The 19,562-nt window shown below is 42.6% G+C and overlaps 1 protein-coding gene across 1 annotated transcript in view; it reads right to left on the bottom strand.

Moving 5' to 3' along the window:
- rims2b (regulating synaptic membrane exocytosis 2b) overlaps positions 1-5,450 on the bottom strand; it is a 217,864-nt gene extending 212,414 nt beyond the window's left edge. The window contains exon 1 of the mRNA XM_052471751.1: positions 4,882-5,450. The gene's annotated coding sequence lies outside the window, so the exon portion shown is untranslated. The remainder of the gene's footprint in view (positions 1-4,881) is intronic.
- Positions 5,451-19,562: the final 14,112 nt, after the last annotated feature.

Genomic DNA, 19,562 nt, shown 5'->3' with positions numbered 1-19,562 from the left:
TCAATATCCACCACTAAAATTCAATATTTTCATCTAAACTTTAATATACAGCACTACACTTCAATATCCACCACTACACTTCAATATCCACCACTATACTTTAATATCCACCACTATACTTTAATATCCACAACTACACTTCAATATCCACCACTATACTTTAATATCCACCACTATACTTTAATATCCACCACTATACTTTAATATCCACCACTACACTTCAATATCCACCACTATACTTCAATATCCACCACTAAAATTCAATATTTTCATCTAAACTTTAATATACAGCACTACACTTCACTATCCACCACTATACTTTAATATCCACCACTATACTTCAATATCCACCACTACACTTTAATATCCACCACTATACTTCAATATCCACCACTACACTTTAATATCCACCACTATACTTTAATATCCACCACTACACTTTAATATCCACCACTATACTTCAATATCCACCACTACACTTCAATAGCCATCACTATACTTGAATATCCACCACTATATCGGAATATCCACCACTATACCTGAATATCCACCACTACACTTCAATATCCACCACTACACTTCAGTATCCAACACTACACTTCAATATTTTCAACTACACTTCAATATCCACAACTACCCTTCAATATCCACCACTACACTTCAATATCCACCACTACACTTCAGTATCCACCACTACACTTCAATATTACACAACTACACTTCAATATCCACCACTACACTTCAATATCCACCACTACACTTCAATATCCACCACTATACTTTAATATCCACCACTATACTTCAATATCCACCACTACACTTCAATATCCACCACTACACTTCAATATCCATCACTATACCTGAATATCCACTACTACACTTCAATATCCACCACTATACTTCAATATCCACCACTATACTTCAATATCCACCACTACACTTCAATATCCACCACTATACTTCAATATCTACCACTACACTTCAATATCCACCACTACACTTCAATATCCACAACTATACTTTAATATCCACCACTATACTTCAATATCCACCACTACACTTCAATATCCACCACTAAACTTCAATATCCACCACTACACTTCAATATTTTCAACTACACTTCAATATCCACCACTACACTTCAATATCCACCACTACACATCAATATCCACCACTACACTTCAATATCCACTACTACACTTCAATATTTTCAACTACACTTCAATATCCACCACTACACTTCAATATACACCACTACACTTCAATATCCACCACTATACTTCAATATCCACCACTACACTTCAATATCCACTACTACACTTCAATATTTTCAACTACACTTCAATATCCACCACTACACTTCAATATACACCACTACACTTTAATATCCACCACTATACTTCAATATCCACCACTACACTTCAATAGCCATCACTATACTTGAATATCCACCACTATATCGGAATATCCACCACTATACCTGAATATCCACCACTACACTTCAATATCCACCACTACACTTCAATCCAACACTACACTTCAATATTTTCAACTACACTTCAATATCCACAACACCCTTCAATATCCACCACTACACTTCAATATCCACCACTACACTTCAGTATCCACCACTACACTTCAATATTACACAACTACACTTCAATATCCACCACTACACTTCAATATCCACCACTACACTTCAATATCCACCACTATACTTTAATATCCACCACTATACTTCAATATCCACCACTACACTTCAATATCCACCACTACACTTCAATATCCATCACTATACCTGAATATCCACTACTACACTTCAATATCCACCACTATACTTCAATATCCACCACTATACTTCAATATCCACCACTACACTTCAATATCCACCACTATACTTCAATATCTACCACTACACTTCAATATCCACCACTACACTTCAATATCCACAACTATACTTTAATATCCACCACTATACTTCAATATCCACCACTACACTTCAATATCCACCACTAAACTTCAATATCCACCACTACACTTCAATATTTTCAACTACACTTCAATATCCACCACTACACTTCAATATCCACCACTACACATCAATATCCACCACTACACTTCAATATCCACTACTACACTTCAATATTTTCAACTACACTTCAATATCCACCACTACACTTCAATATACACCACTACACTTCAATATCCACCACTATACTTCAATATCCACCACTACACTTCAATATCCACTACTACACTTCAATATTTTCAACTACACTTCAATATCCACCACTACACTTCAATATACACCACTACACTTCAATATCCACCACTATACTTCAATATCCACCACTATACTTTAGATCCAGAAACCACAGAGTATAGAAATATACCCTCAAACAACCATCCTACATCTTGAAATATCAGCTGCTACCACTGAACATCAATACTCAACCTAATCTCATCATAAATTTCCTCAATTACTCTTACACTATATTACCAAAAGTATCTGGACACCTGGTTGTCGAACATCTCATTCCAAAATCATGGTCATTAATATGGAGTCGGTCTTCCCTTTGCTGCTATAACAGCCTTCACTCTCGTGGGAAAGCTTTCCACTAAATGTTGGAACATTGTTGCAGGGACTTGCTTCCATTCAGCCACGAGCATTAGTGAGGTCCAATGGCGGTGAGCTTCACAACACTCCAATGCTTTAGCATTGTGCGTGGTGATCTTAGGCTTGTGTGCGGCAGCTTGGCCATGGAAACCCATTTTATGAGCTCCCGACAAACAATTATTGTGCTGACGTTGCTTCCAGAGACAGCTTAGAACTCAATAGTGAGTGTTGCAACCGAGGACAGACGATTTTTACACGCTACACACTTTAGCATTCGGCAGTCCCGTTCTGTGAGCTTGTGTGGTCTACCACTTCGCGGCTTAGCCGTTGTTTGCCCCCCTAGACTTTCTTACTTCACAATAACAACACTCACAGTTGACCGAGGCAGCTCCAGCAGATATTTTATGAACTGACTTGTGGTATCCTATGACGCTGCCACATTGAAAGTCACTGAGCTCTTCAGTAAGGCCATTCTACTGCCAATGTTTGTCTATGGAGATTGCATGGCTGTGCGCTCGAATTTATACATCTGTCAGAAAGGGGTGTGGCTGAAATAGCTGAATCCAGTCATTTGAAGGGGTGTCCACATACATTTGTATATATAGTGTATGAAGGGGTGTCCACATACTTCTGTATATAATATAATAATATAATAATATATGCCATTTAGCTGACGCTTTTATCCAAAGCGACTTACAGTCATGTGTGCATACATTCTAATGGGTGGTCCCGGGAATCGAACCCACTACCCTGGCAGCGCCATGCTCTACCAACTGAGCCACAGAAGGACCATATATATATATAGTGTATGAAGGGGTGTCCACATACTTCTGTATATATAGTGTATGAAGGGGTGTCCACATACTTCTGTATATATAGTGTATGTCCATCAACCAAGTATGTCAAGTCTGTTGACATACAGGAAGTTTTTGTCAAATGTGACAAATCCTGACAGGTATGTCTACTCAATATAAACACATTAATCAACATTACCCCTTTAAAATTAGGTAGTGAGGGGTCCTGGGCCTGTGTGTGCCTAACCCTGTAGTGAGTGGTCCTGGGCCTGTGTGGGCCTAACCCTGTAGTGAGTGGTCCTGGGCCTGTGTGGGCCTAACCCTGTAGTGAGTGGTCCTGGGCCTGTGTGGGCCTAGCCCTGTAGTGAGTGGTCCTGGGCCTGTGTGGGCCTAACCCTGTAGTGAGTGGTCCTGGGCCTGTGTGGGCCTAACCCTGTAGTGAGTGGTCCTGGGCCTGTGTGGGCCTAGCCCTGTAGTGAGTGGTCCTGGGCCTGTGTGGGCCTAACCCTGTAGTGAGTGGTCCTGGGCCTGTGTGGGCCTAACCCTGTAGTGAGTGGTCCTGGGCCTGTGTGGGCCTAACCCTGTAGTGAGTGGTCCTGGGCCTGTGTGGGCCTAGCCCTGTAGTGAGTGGTCCTGGGCCTGTGTGGGCCTAACCCTGTAGTGAGTGGTCCTGGGCCTGTGTGGGCCATACCCTGTAGTGAGTGGTCCTGGGCCTGTGTGGGCCTAACCCTGTAGTGAGTGGTCCTGGGCCTGTGTGGGCCTAACCCTGTAGTGAGTGGTCCTGGGCCTGTGTGGGCCTAACCCTGTAGTGAGTGGTCCTGGGCCTGTGTGGGCCTAACCCTGTGCCCAATAATGTTTGTACCCTGTGCTGCTGCCATGTCATGTGTTGCTGCCATGCTATGTTGTCCTGTTGTGTTGCTACCATGTTGTAGTTATGTTGTTTTGCTACCATGTTGTCATGTTGTGTTGCTACCATGATGTCATGTTGTGTTGCTACCATGATGTCATGTTGTGTTGCTACCATGCTGTGTTGTCATGTGTTGCTGTCATGCTATGTTGTTGTCTTAGGTCTCTTTTTATGTAGTGTTGTGTTGTCTCTCTTGTCATGAAGTATTTTTTTGTCCTATATTTTTATTAAATATATTTTTAATCACAGACCCCCGTCCCCACAGGAGGCCTTTTGCATTTTGGTAGGCCGCCATTGTAAATAAGAATTTGTTCTTAACTGACTTGCCTAATTAAATAAAATTACAAATAAAAAACGAATTTCCACAGCGTCCTCCCAGTGTGGTCTATAATCCGTCTTTGTTGCTCCACCCCTTTAACACCCGGCCTGGCCAGTTGGACTTTCCCAAAGCTGCTTTACTGTCCAACAGCCAAACTAGGGAGAACGACACAGCGGAAAATAAAATCTACACACATACAGAGAGAACACACAGAAACCTCCTCTTTCTGTCCCCCAATACTCACAAAGATGGCCGAGCCGTACCCCATGGAGGGGGCAATATAGGGCCGCGTCAACACCGTCTCCTGCAGAACGCTGTCGCTGCTTCCCCCTGCTCTTTGTGCTCTTTGAAAGGGAGTTCATGCCTTATAATAACGTACAGTAATTATTTATTCTGCTCTCTCTCTCTCTCTCTCTCTCTCTCTGTGCCTCTCTTTCTCTTTCTCTTTCTCTCTGTCTCTCTGTCTCTCTGTCTCTCCTCCTGGTCTCTATTATGTATAATATCCACAGGGTTTCAGAGAAGAACCAAGTCAACAGGTCGTGGGAAGGAGCCCAAGCACACCAAGAAGTCTGGCTTTTGGTTTCAAATTGCAATGATCCCGTGTAGTTAATCCAAATTAATTCCAAATCAGGAATTCCAGAGCCAACCAATAGCCAAGCGATGCAGAGGTTCCTTATGTCTCATAATGATGATTTATCTTCAATGCCAGAGCCTAACCAAGAGCAAAATCAGTATTCCATAGGTCTGAGAAAGCCATTCACCACCATTTTCCTTGTGTTAACTCAGTAAGCAGTGGTATCCACTACAACCTCTCTCAAGGGTTGTCGGACTGCTGTCTCCTCAGGAAAGAAGGAGGGAGTTAGTCGGCTCACCAGCAATCACTTCCAGTTAAGCTCTGTTCAGATGGCATTTGCCCAACGACATCTGATGACGACTTAAGCCGGTCACAGTTAGATATTGAGTTCCTTGTCTTGTCTACTGAAACTGTAGGGTTCGAGCCTTGTCTTGTCTATTGTACTGTAGGGTTAGAGCCTTGTCTTGTCTATTGTACTGTAGGGTTAGAGCCTTGTCTTGTCTATTGTACTGTAGGGTTAGAGCTTTGTCTTGTCTACTGTACTGTACTGTACTGTAGAGATAGGGCCTTGTCTTGTCTACTGTACAGTAGGGTTAGGGCCTTGTCTTGTCTATTGTACTGTAGTGTAGGGTTAAATCAAATCAAATTAGGTAAGAAACAACCGTCCCTAATGTGATCTTAGCCACCTTCTCTATATTGTCTCAGTATTCCGATTGTCAATTAAAAGCCTCTACAGGATCAGTGTCCCTAACCCGGGACAGTTGTTGCTCAATAATAATGTGACTGGAATGACTTTGTAACCAACAGCCAATTCTGAGACATAGACATGTCTTCTACGGGCAGAAAGCTTTCATTCTAACTTCAGTGTCCAATTTACAGTAGCTATTACAACAACAACCAAAATTATGCCATTGTTTGAGGATAATGCACAACAACAAAACACTTTCATTAGGGCAAATGGTTTGATAAATTCACCTCTGAAGGTAAATAATGTACTTGCGTTCAGTAATATTGCTCTGATTTGTCATCCAGAGATAAAAATGTAGCGTAGTTTTGTTTGAAAAATCAATTTAAAAATATATATATATTCAAATGTATGAACTGGGTTCTTCAGTTTGACCCCATCACAGACTGAAACTTTGCTGCCATCTTCTGGACAACATCTAAATTACATCTAGAATACTATGGCAATGTATGGCCTTTCTTTAGAGGATAGAAAACACATGTTTTTTTGGTTTGTATTATCTTTTACCGCATCTAATGTGTTATATTATCCTACATTAATGTCACATTTCCACAAACTTGAAAGTGTTTCCTTTCAAATGATATCAAGAATATGCATATCCTTCCTTCAGGGCCTGAGCTACAGGCAGTTAGATTTGGGTATGTAATTTTAGGAGAACATTTAAATGGAAAAGGATCAAGCTAAGTTGTTTTGTTGTTATGTTTATTTTTTGTTGCCTAGTGAGGTTGTGCTTTCTGACTAGAGCCTCCCTGTCTCTGTGTCTATCTCTGTGCGCTCAACCCAACAACCCACATTACCACATTTTTTTATTTTTATTTTATTTTATTTAACTAGGAAAGTAAGTTAAGAGCAAATTCTTTATTTACAATGACGGCCTAGGAACAGTGGGTTAACTACCAAAAGGCAAAAGGCCTCCTGCGAGGATGGGTGCTGGGATTAAACATTTTATAAATTAAACAAAAATGTAGGACAAAACACACATCATGACAAGAGAGACAACACTACATAAAGAGAGATCTAAGAAGACAACATAGCATGGCAGCAACACATGGTAGCAGCATGGTAGCAGCTTGTGGTCCTTCTGTAGCTCAGTTGGTAGAGCATGGCGCTTGTAACGCCAGGGTAGTGGGTTCGATTCCCGGGACCACCCATACGTAGAATGTATGCACACATGACTGTAAGTCGCTTTGGATAAAAGCGTCTGCTAAATGGCATATATATATATATTAAAACAGAGTACAAACATTATTGGGCACAGACAACAGCACAAAGGGCAAGAAGGTAGAGACAATGATACATCACGCAAAGCAGCCACAACTGTCAATGAGAGTGTCCAGGATTGAGTCTTGAATGAAGAGATTGAGATAAAACTGTCCAGTTTGAGCGTTTGTTGCAGCTCCTTCCAGTCGCTAGCTACAGCGAACTGAAAAGAGGAGCGACCCAGAGATGTGTTTGCTTTGGGGATCTTTAACAGAATGTGACTGGCAGAACAGGTGCTGTTTGTGGAGGAAGAGGGCTGCAGTATATATTTTAGATAGGGGGGAGTGAGGACTAAGAGGGCTTTATAAATAAGCATCAACCAGTAGGTCTTGCGACAGGTATACAGAGATGACCAGTTTACAGGAGTATAGAGTGCAGTGATGTGTCATATATGGAGCATTGGTGGCAAATTTGATGGCCAAATGGTAAAGAACATCTAGCCGCTCGAGAGCACCCTTAACAGCCGATCTATAAATTACGTCTAGCATGGGTAGGATGGTCATCTAAATCAGGGTTAGTTTGGCAGCTGGGGTGAAAGAGGAGTGATTATAATAAAGGAAACCAAGTCTAGATTTAACTTTAGCCTGTAGCTTTGATACTTTCTGAGAGAAGGACAGTGTACCATCTAGCCATACTCCCAAGTACTTGTATGAGGTGACTACCTCAAGCTCTAAACCCTCAGAGGTAGTAATCACACCTGTGGGGAGAGGGGCATTCTTCTTACCAAACCACACAACCTTTGTTTTGGAGGTACTTTTTTCAATTTCCCGCTTGAAGACATACCCAAATCTAACAGCCTGTAGCTCAGGCACAGAACCAAGGATATGCATATTCTTGGTACCATTTGAAAGAAAACACTCTGAGGTTTGTGTAAATGTGAATTGAATGTAGCAGAATATAACACAATAGATCTGGTTTAGATAATACAATGAAAAAAAACATGTTTTTTATTTTTACATCTTTAAAATGAACAAGATAAAACAAACATTCAGATAGGATGATGGGGACAATTTCAGTGAAAAGCATTAGACGGCAACAGTACTTGTGCAAAGTTTCAGAGTGATAACTTGAATGAGTGTGCTACATGATATTTATCATGAAGTCACCCAGGTGTCCCACACAAGTAGCACAAATGTACCCAAGTGGCCAAATTGGTGAAGGTATACATTTTGAAGCAAATAACTATATACAAAATACCAAAATGGTATTCTAACACACCCCCCCCAAAGAAAAAAATATGGGGAAAAAAACATATGAAGAAAAAAATATATACATTTACAAAATAACATTGGTAACTATTTACACACTTTCAATATTTGGAAGAGCCTCAGTCCTCTATCAAATCAAATATATTCATATAGACCTTTGTACATCAGCTAATATCTCAAAGTGCTGTACAGAAACCCAGCCTAAAACCACAAACAGCAAGCAATGCATGTGTAGAAGCACGGTGGTTAGGAAAAACTCCCTAGAAAGGCCAAAACCTAGGAAGAAACCTAGAGAGGGGTGGCCAGTCCTCTCCTGGCTGTGCATGGTGGAGATTATAACAGAACATGGCCGAGATTTTCAAACTTTCATAGATGACCAGCAGGGTCAAATAATAATAATCACAGTAGTTGTAGAGGATGCAACAGGACAGCACCTCAAGAGTAAATATGAACAGTTTAGGGTTCCATAGCCGCAGGCAGAACAGTTGAAACTGGAACAGCAGCAAGGCCAGGTGGACTGGGGACAGCAAGGAGTCATCATGCCAGGTAGTCCTGACGCATGGTCCTAGGGCTCAGGTCCTCCTCCTCTGAGAGAGAGAGAATTAGAGAGAGCATACTTAAATTTACACAGGACACCGGATAAGACAGAAGCAGTACTCCAGATATAACAAACTGACCCTAGCCCCTGACACATAAACTACTGCAGCATAAATACTGGAGGCTGAGACAGGAGGGGTCAGGAGACACTGTGGCCCCATCCGATGAGAGCCCCGGACAGGGCCAAACAGAAAGGATATAACCCCACCGTGCCGGTGCAGATAACCCAGAGGGGGGAGTTCCACAATGCATGAAGGTGCTCATTCTCCTCGGTAGAGATTGCCCTCTCTTCCAGAACACTGTGGAGGAGGGACGTGAGATAAAGGACGCCTGTACAACCCACGCCCCACTGCGAGAGGTGTCCACTGGGCCCGAGTCGGACCAAGAGCCGGGAAGCAAGCCATCATCCAAGGTGGACCTCAGGCTCCCCTTTATGGAGGTAGAGGCACCAAACAGGCCACCCGACCCTAGAATCATCACGGGAAAGATTGGTACGGCCCAGTTTGAGGATCCCAACCTCCAGAATGCAAGGGGCTGGTCTAATGCACTGCATCCCAGTCCTAGAGGCATCACTAAAGACCCTGGTTTGATTCCAGGCTGTATCACAACCGGCCGTGATTTGGAGTCCCGTAGTGCGGTGCACAATTGGCCCAGTGTCGTCTGGGTTAGGGTTTGGCCGGGGTAGGCCGTCATTTAAATAACAATTTGTTCTTAACTGACTTGCCTAGTTAAATAAAAGTTAAATAAAATATAAATGTTAGTACTCTCTTGCAGTATTGCCAAAGTTGCACACTGTTTCTGTGGCTTAACCAACAAGGCTTGTAATTTAACAATTGTATTCATATTTACAGATGGCATGCAAGTATGTTATTAAGGCACATGAAAGTTCACATGTTCGAGAACTGGATACCAGAAGCCCGGAGGGCGGCAGTCCAGCGCGAAGTGAAGACAGTCCCACAGTGAGTGGTCCAGTCCTATAGTGCTGGTACCAAAACCGGACGGAACCTTCCGCTTCTGCAACGACTTCCAATGCCTGAACGAGGTCAGTGAATTCGACGCCTACCTCATGCCCCATGTAGACAAACTGATACGTCAGCACCCTGGACCTCAAAAAGGAGAACTGGCAGGGGACGCTGGCAGCGGCCTCTCGGGAGAAAACGGCCTGCTCCCCCCCTAGGGTTGCACGTTACTACAGTCGATTTGTATCTAACTTTGCCGCAATAGCTTCTCCCCTCACAGACTTAACCAAGGCACACCTACCCCAGACGGTGCGATGGACGGTCACAATGGACGGACACAGAGGTGGTTTTACAGGCTCTGAAGGACACGCTATGTTCGCACTCGGTACTCTTCACCCCGGACTTCTCAAAACACCTGTCCGAAGTGCAGGAAGGCGTGGAGCACCCAATCATGTATGTCAGCAGGAAGATCCTTCCGAGGGAGAAGAAGTACTCTATTGTGGAGAAGGAGTGCCTTGTGGTAAAGTAGGTGGTGGGCACCCTCAAGTATTACCTCCTCGGGAGGAAGTTCACCCTGATCACCGACCATGCCCCCCTCATGTGGATGGCAAGAGGTAAGGACACGAATGACTGTGTCACCCGCTGGTTCCTGTCCTTACAGCGATTCTCTTTCTCTGTCATCCACAGGTCGGGGGCCCAGCATGGCAATGGGGACGCCCACTCTGGGAGGGATGCAAATCTAGCCCTGAGCACCCCCTGGGGGGGTTGTATCCCGGGAGGTCTACCCCGAGGATTGGTGATAGAGGGGAGGTACATGCTGTGACATAGGCTCTCTCTGCTGAGAGCACCCGGGCTGGGCACCCGATGCTGATGGCACCAATTAGGGGTAATTAGGCAAGAGTGCCAACCTGCAGTGGAGGCCACATAAATGGAGCAACGTAAGAGAGTAAAAGAGAGAGGTAATCAGTGGGCCTACAGAGGGGAATGACATTTGCGGAGGCACGCAGCTGAATATGAGAAGAGGGACCGAGACAACCTTAAGTTATTTTGTTGTTATTTGTATTTTTTGTTGCCTAGAAAAGTTGTGTTTTCTGACTAGAACCTTGTTGTCTCTGTGTCCATCTCTGTGTGCTCAACTCAACACCCCACAGTTTATCACAATGGCTTCAGAGCACTATACATCATCTTTCTGAGACAAATGGAAATCCATTCACTATAGTGCACTACGTTTGACCAGAGACCTATGGACCCTGGTCCAAAGTAGTGCACTACGTAAAGACCAGAGACCTATGGACCCTGGTCCAAAGTAGTGCACTACATAAATACCAGAGACATATGGACCCTGGTCCAAAGTAGAGCACTACGTAAAGACCAGAGACCTATGGACCCTGGTCCAAAGTAGTGCACTACGTAAAGACCAGAGACCTATGGACCCTGGTCCAAAGTAGTGCACTACATAAAGACCAGAGACCTATGGACCCTGGTCCAAAGTAGTGCACTACGTAAAGACCAGAGACCTAATATGCCTGTATTAGTCCATGGACTGCTGGTAAACCTGGGCTGATGCCATGTTGCATCTCTCGTCTTATATCATAAGGCATTCAGTGGAGCTACCAGCCTCCTCCAGCCCTCCACTGTGAATATATAAATATGAGAGAAGCAGAGACAAAACACAACACACATACTGGAACCCATCGTTACTCAGTTACATATTATATTTCTCTGCTAAAGCTCCACATATAAGCCATAATCCATTTCACTTTCTTTCAAAAAGCTGCTATAAGCTCACAGAACTGGACCCTGTTTTATACTGGTCAACCCACCTCTCAGAACTGGACTCTGTTTTACCATGCTCAACCACCTCACAGTGCTACCACTGATCAATAAAATAACTCAAATTAGACACACAGGAAGGAGGAGGAGAAGAATGAGGTGAAGGAAGAAGAGGAGGGAGAGACACACCGGGAGGAGGAGGAGGGAGAGACACACTGGTAGGAGGAGGAGGAGGAGGGAGAGACACACTGGTAGGAAGAGGAAGAGGAGGAAGAGACTCACAGGGAGGAGGAGGAGCCAGAGCCGAAGAGTTGCCGTAGAGACTGGCAAAGGCTTCTGGGAGCTAAGAGCGAGCCAGGAGCGAGTCGGGAGCAGTGTTACCATTTAATGCTGTTATCACAGGCTGTATATAGCTGGAGGTCAAGCAAGACTTTAGCCTGCTAGGAGGATTAGGGTACTTAACTGATTATCGACTGCCTGCCTACTGACTGTTACTGACTGCCTGCCTGGTTACTGACTGCCTGGATGTTATTGCCTGCCTGTTTACAAACTGTCTGGACGTTAATTCTTGCCCGGTTACTGACTGTTGCTGACTCCCTGCGTGGTTACTGTCTGCCGGGACGGTATTGCCTGCCTGGTGACTGACTGCCTGGAAGGTATTGCCTGCCTGGTGACTGACTGCCTGGAAGGTATTACCTGCCTGGTTACTGACTGCCTGGAAGGTATTGCCTGCCTGGTTACTGACTGCCTGGAAGGTATTACCTGCCTGGTTACTGACTGCCTGGATATTATTGCCTGCCTGGAAGGTATTACCTGCCTGGTTACTGCCTGGTTACTGACTGCCTGGAAGGTATTGTCTGCCTGGTTACTGACTGCCTGCCTGATTACTGACTGCCTGGAAGGTATTGTCTGCCTGGTTACTGACTGCCTGGATATTATTGCCTGCCTGGTTACTGACTGCCTGGACGGTAATGCCTGTCTGCTGAATGTACAGTAGTCTCGGCCCTAAGAACTACTAGCCTTTTCCATTCTAAATCCGTGTGCTCACAGACAATTATAAAAGTGGGAACAAACCAATGACTCCCCCGCCACTCAGACTACTATTCCAACTGAACTCTCCTCTCAGCACCTCTAACAAACTACAAGCTGTACAGTGGACTCTAACACACATCTTATTGTGTAACAATTTAGCTAACAGCCATATTGGGGCATTGAGACTGTTCTCTATGGTTGTTATCTTTTCTTCACAGGTTGTCTGAGTAGTCTCAATAGTGCTGATCTAGGTCTGCCTTTGAACCCATTTCATTCCCATCAACCCGAAACCTTCCATGGTAGCTGATCTATAAGGGGGAGCAATATGGAGGCAGCACCACCACTACTCTGCTTATACCTATCCAGAACCTTCAGATCAGCCAAAGGGAAGGAATTAAATGGGACCAGCTACTAGTCACAGGGAAGGTACTGCATGCAGCTCTGTGATCACCTCTAGTGGCAGGTAGGCAGTTCCTCAGGATCAGCTTTAATATTGCAGATAGATGTGGCTTCTATAAATATAATTGTCAGCATCATTTCCAATCTCCCATATATAATTTTTATATACATTATATATATTAAATATTGGAGTAAACTAACGGACAACAACATGTAGGCTTCTACTTCCAGCTTATACATACTAAATACATTTTAGGGACACAGTATATTTTACATTAGTTATCTTTAGTTTATTTTCAGTCCCATCCTTCAGCTCCCCTCAACCCCCTCCCATCTATCTCTGAACACCATCCAGTCCCATCCTTCAGCTCCCCTCAACCCCTCCCATCTATCTCTGAACACCATCCAGTCCTTCAGCTCCCCTCATCCCCTCCCATCTATCTCTGAACACCATCCAGTCCCATCCTTCAGCTCCCCTCAACCCCTCCCATCTATCTCTGAACACCATCCAGGTTTGATTTCTATTTGCCATATAATTTTCAACTGTGCTGTGATGTTTCACTAAAGTTCTGAACCTTTCTATTCTCATAGTTTCTACAGATTGTAAATTAAAGATAACATTTTTTGCTACGAGTGTTATTACATTACTGATCGATTGACTGTGACCTTTCAGATCACCCAGTAGTGCTATTTGCAGAGTTAACTCTAGGTAAATGTTGCAGTCCTTCAAGCTACACATGAACAGCACCAAAACAAATAATCTAATGATTCTGTCTCTTCGCAGAAAAATCTGCAGAGCTGGGATGGTTATATCCCCATTATGTGCAGTACCAGTCAAAAGTTTGGACACACCTACTCATTCCAGGGTTTTTCTTTATTTTTTACTATTTTCTACATTGTAGAATAATAGTGAAGACATCAAAAATATGAAATAACACATGTGGAATCATATGTAGTAGCAGAATCAGAATTAGTTACATTGATAAATAATATGTTGTATTTATATAATAATGCTTATGTGAGATATTTGTCATTAGAATGTCTTCTTTTGGATAATACTGTTTGCAGTTATCCCTTCTCTGCCAGGGCTTAGTCACATTGGGCCCCAGAGAGGAGAGAGGTCAGGCCTGTCTTCTTATGGGAAAGTGTCTAACTATTTACATGTCCCCTCTGAGGTTGCCTTTATCTTGATTTAGTATATGACCTAGGAGGCTCACTGTTTTTTCTGATCTTGTCCAAGAGGGGGTGTATTTGATATATGCCATTGGATGGGGTAATGTTTTTGGTTCTAAGTGGTACCAAGAACGAGATAAGAACTTAGTTTAGGAGACCAAACTGAACGATAATTTATAGCCAATTCTGTCTAGCTATGTGTGTCCTTGATCTCAGTTGCCAATATGTAAGGACTCTCAGAGAATTAATTTATGACACTGAATTGATCTGAGAGTCACAGGGCTATGGTGAAGCTCATATAATTAAAGATGGACTTTATGATAACTGACTTGTGTGTGGTTTGCTCTCATGATTTGGTAATACAGGAAAGTATTTTGTAGCTGCTGCATCTGAGGTATGTGTGTGCCAATAGGACGCAGTGTTTTTGATTATTGAAGTTGTTTACTTACATTTATATTCTGTTTCATTTGTTCCCCGGGGGAAGGGGAAAGCACCTTGGGAGTGCTTAGGCAAGAGGCCTGTGGGCATACATATACCCGTATGTACTCTGTCTATGTACTAGGTAAGACCTGGGCGGACCATCACCTGTATTTTGGTTAGTGCTAGTTAGGTAAGTTGTGGGTAGGTAGTAGAGGGGACTCTAACTTTTACTTTCTTTGCTTTGGTTCCGTCCAGACCCTTTTCCCTGATTTACCTTGTGAAGGAATAAATTCCCTGTTAATGGTAAAATTATCTGCCTTACCTGCAGTCACATACCTCTTTCACTCCACGGGGAGTTGAGTGTAGCAGGGTGTTGCGTTCCCTCCAAGAGGCGTGCATAACATTTTTGCATCTACTCATCAGTATTAATTACTGAAACTGTTACACTGAAGTTTTTATTGTAAGATAAACAAAAATGTTAAATTATATTCCATGATGTTCTTAAGATATGTGTTGACTGAATATAAGCAGCAAGTGATGTCTGCTAAATAATGAAGTTGATGGCGCAGTCATATAACCTCGGCATCTACATAAAGCTGATTGACTCACTCATTCATGGCTTTGGATCAAAATAAGTACCAATATTCTTTGAGACTTTAAAATGTTTTGGTTATCCTGACCTGGACACCATGTATTATAGTCTCTAAAAGGATCAATATGACCACTGTCTCTTGCGCATGTCATTTTCCATATGGATCCATAATGAATTACAATGGGAATAAATATCACTACATAAGCTACATTTAAAATCAATCCCATACACTATGCTCTTACACAAATAAACGTTTTAAATTCTCTAGGACAGCCAATATTACAAAAAGTCAAATGCTTCTCAAAGATGCCTCTGGTGGTCAAACTAGCATTAATGGTAACAATGGCTGACAATTACAGTGCCTTGTGAAAGTATTCGGCCCCCTTGAACTTTGCGACCTTTTGCCACATTTCAGGCTTCAAACATAAAGATATAAAACTGTATTTTTTTGTGAAGAATCAACAACAAGTGGGACACAATCATGAAGTGGAACGACATTTATTGGATATTTCAAACTTTTTTAACAAATGAAAAACTGAAAAATTGGGCATGCAAAATTATTCAGCCCCCTTAAGTTAATACTTTGTAGCGCCACCTTTTGCTGCGATTACAGCTGTAAGTCGCTTGGGGTATGTCTCTATCAGTTTTGCACATCGAGAGACAATAACAACAATAACAAAAAAATCGAGAGACAATAACTGCTTGTGCGTGATGTCTAATATTTAAGAAATCTCAAGGTATTGCTCGCCTGAGGTAGAATACCTCATGATAAGCTGTACACCACACTATCTACCAAGAAAGTTCTCATATATATTGTTCATAGCCGTCTATTTACCACCACAAACCGATGCTGGCACTAAGACTGAACTCGTGCTGTGTAAGGCCATAAGCAAACAAGAAAATGCTCATCCAGAAGCGGCGGTCCTAGTGGCCTGGGGACTTCAATGCAGGCAAACATATCCGTTTTAACTCATTTCTACCAGCATGCCACATGTGCAACTGAAGGAAGAAAAAAAACTCTAGATAACCTTTACTCCACACACAGAGACACATACAACGCTTTCCCTCACCCTCCATTTGGCAAATCTGACCATAATTCTATCCTCCTGATTCCTGTTTACAAGCTAAAATTTAAGCAGGAAGAAACAGTGACTAGGTCAAAAAAAAGTGTACAGATGAAGTAGATGCTAAGCTACAGGATTGTTTTGCTAGCACAGACTGGAATATGTTCTGGGATTTATCCAATGGAATTGAGTACACCACCTCGGCTCCATCAAGTACATTGACAACATCGTTCCCACAGTGACCATACATACATTTCCCAACCAGAAACCATGAATACAGACAACATCCGCACCGAGCTAAAGGCTAGAGCTGCCGCTTTCAAAGAGCGGGACTAACCCGTAAGCTTATAAGAAATCCTGCTATGCCCTCCGACGAACCATCAAACAGGCAAAGAATTGTACTACACCGGCTCTGACGCTCGTCGGATGTGGCAGGGCTTGCAAACCATTATAGACTACAATGGGAAGCACAGCCGAGAGCTGCCCAGTGACACAAGCCTAGCAGACGAGCTAAACTACTCCTATACTCACTTCGAGGCAAATAACACTGAAACATGCATGAGCACCAGCTGTTCCAAGAAGACTTTGTGATCACGCTCTCCGCAGCTGATGTAAGACCTTTCAACAGGTCAACGTTCACAAGGACGCAGGGCCAGACGGATTACCAGGATGTGTACTGCAAGCATGCGCTAACCAACTGGCAAGTGTCTTCACTGACATTTTCAACCTCTCCCTGCCAGAGTCTGTAATACCAACATGTTTTAAGATGACCACCATAGTTCCTGTGCCAAAGAACACTAAGGTAACCTGCCTAAATGACTACCGACCCATAGCACTCACGTCTTTAGCCATGAAGTGCTTTGAAAGGCTGGTCATGGCTCACATCAATACCATTATCCCAGAAACCCTAGAACCACTCCAATTTGCATACCACCTCCATTTGCATACCACCCCAACAGATCCACAGATAATGCAACCCAGACTATTTGCATTGCCCCCCCTCCTCTTTTACGCCACTGCTACTCTGTTATCATCTATGCAGTCATTTTAATAACTCTACCTACATGTGCATATTACCTCAACTGACCGGTTCTCCCGCACATTGACTCTGTACCGGTACACCCCTGTATATAGTTTCGCTATTGTTATTTTACTATTTTTAAACTGCATTTAAACTGCATTGTTGGTTAGGGGCTCGTAAGTAAGCATTTCACTGTAAGATCTCCCTGTTGTATTCGGCGCATGTGACTAATTAACATTTGATTTGAAGGGGAAAATGAATATTTTTATGTTATCTATAAAGATGATTAAAAAAAAGGCCGTTAGGAAGAGCTATCTAGATAAAATCTCCTTGTTCTTGAGGTTTATTCTGGAGTTTATTCATGAAAGTGCAACATGTTAGATAAAAATACAGGTAAGTGCCAAAACAATGGAAACACTTAAAGTAAATGAGGGAAACAAAGTATATTGAAAGCAGACACTTTATGTTGGTGTTTCTTACATTTAGGCAATTACCTGTAGATCTCCACGTTATTGTCTACATCGTGCAGAATTGTCATTGTTACTTAGGGAGCTCATTCTATAATACAGACATGGGGGACATCTGTCCCAGGTAGTTGCAAAAATCTGGTAACTTTCCAGAAATTCCCTGGTTTCCCAGAAAACCCAGTTGGAATATTCCTGGAATCAGTAGGGAATAAGTAAGAAATCTGGAATCCTCCAACCAGGATGTCTGGAAAACCTGGAGACTTTGGGAAAGTTACTGGATTTTTGCAACCTTGCCCCAGGGGATGGAACTGTGTGCATGTTATTCCTGCCTAGCATCTCATTAAACTAATCATGGTCTTCCATTTAGTTGACTAATGTGTTAGAACTGGAACCCTCCTATTTAAAAATACCCTGGCAGTCTTGCAGTGGGGGTTGGTGGTGTTTAAGATGAGGGAGGACAATACATTTTTTTTTATGAGCATGGCCTTACTTCTATTACAGCATATTGGATGACATTCATATTCCATTCACCAGCTCAATGTAACATCAATAGGTTTATGCTACTACATGATCCTCAACTTTTCCCTGTACCCATCATGAGGTTGCTACAACCTGGCATAGGAATGACATTTTACAATGTAGGTGCACAGGTCGAGAGAAAAATGTCAGTAATCAAGGTGACAGACAGTGACATTCAATACCACCTTACACACTCTTGCCTGCATCTAGCTGATCTAGGATGTAATCATTAGTCCAACAGTTGCAAACGACAGTTTGCCTGTTTCATTCCATTTGCTTCTGTTCAACAAATGCTTTTCAATACAATTGGCGGAATGAATATACCCTTGATCACACACAAACACAGTTCACTTTAATAGCAGCCACATACAAACAGCATGATCACTTGCTTGTTGTATAATTCCTTCTCGCATCTAACAACTCTGTCACATCAGATGTCTGTGACCAGGCAAAAAATAATTTTCCAAGCCAAACCATATCATAACCGCTACACACAGCCTACATCATTGTCGTCATATTAGCTAACATAGTCAACATAGCTATTAAGACTAATGTGTTAGTAAAACCACAGTACAGTGTAGTCAGCAAGCAGTTTAGCAGTTACACTGGTGGGCCCAGGTGGCAATAAATCAATAAAACCAAAAGCTTACCTTGACTTGGAAGAGTTCCAGTGTTGATAGTGTTATTCAATGTGTTTCTCTTTTAGTAAATGCCAAAATTCAATGTTTTACACCTGAAGGGGCCCTAAAATTCAATATCAAATGCTAAATGATCATTAGTATGACCACCTTAATACAATTCCACATGTCATTTCAGCACTTAGTTTGATAGAGCAGAGAGGACTTGGGCAATGGGTGATACATTTATTTTTGTATTAATTTACATTCCAATGTATGCATATTATTTCATCAGTTAGGTTGCTGTCATTTAAATGTATGTAAAACTGTATTATCTCATGTTTAAAAAAGTGGGTATTGTCAGGTTTGATAGTGCACCCTTGGTTGGTTTGGTCCAATTGTTTGGTAACTTGTTGCTTCACCTTTTATCGTCTTCTCTCATCTGCCTATCCCCGAGAGATGGTATGTTGTCCTCTTGCTCCTCTATTTTTAACTGTGAAACATG

Source organism: Oncorhynchus keta, chromosome 19 (genome assembly GCF_023373465.1).
Source record: "Oncorhynchus keta strain PuntledgeMale-10-30-2019 chromosome 19, Oket_V2, whole genome shotgun sequence".
In the NCBI taxonomy this organism is placed as follows: domain Eukaryota; kingdom Metazoa; phylum Chordata; class Actinopteri; order Salmoniformes; family Salmonidae; genus Oncorhynchus; species Oncorhynchus keta.
Note: the sequence above shows the minus strand (reverse complement) of the source record. Positions and strands in the feature narration are given on the sequence as shown.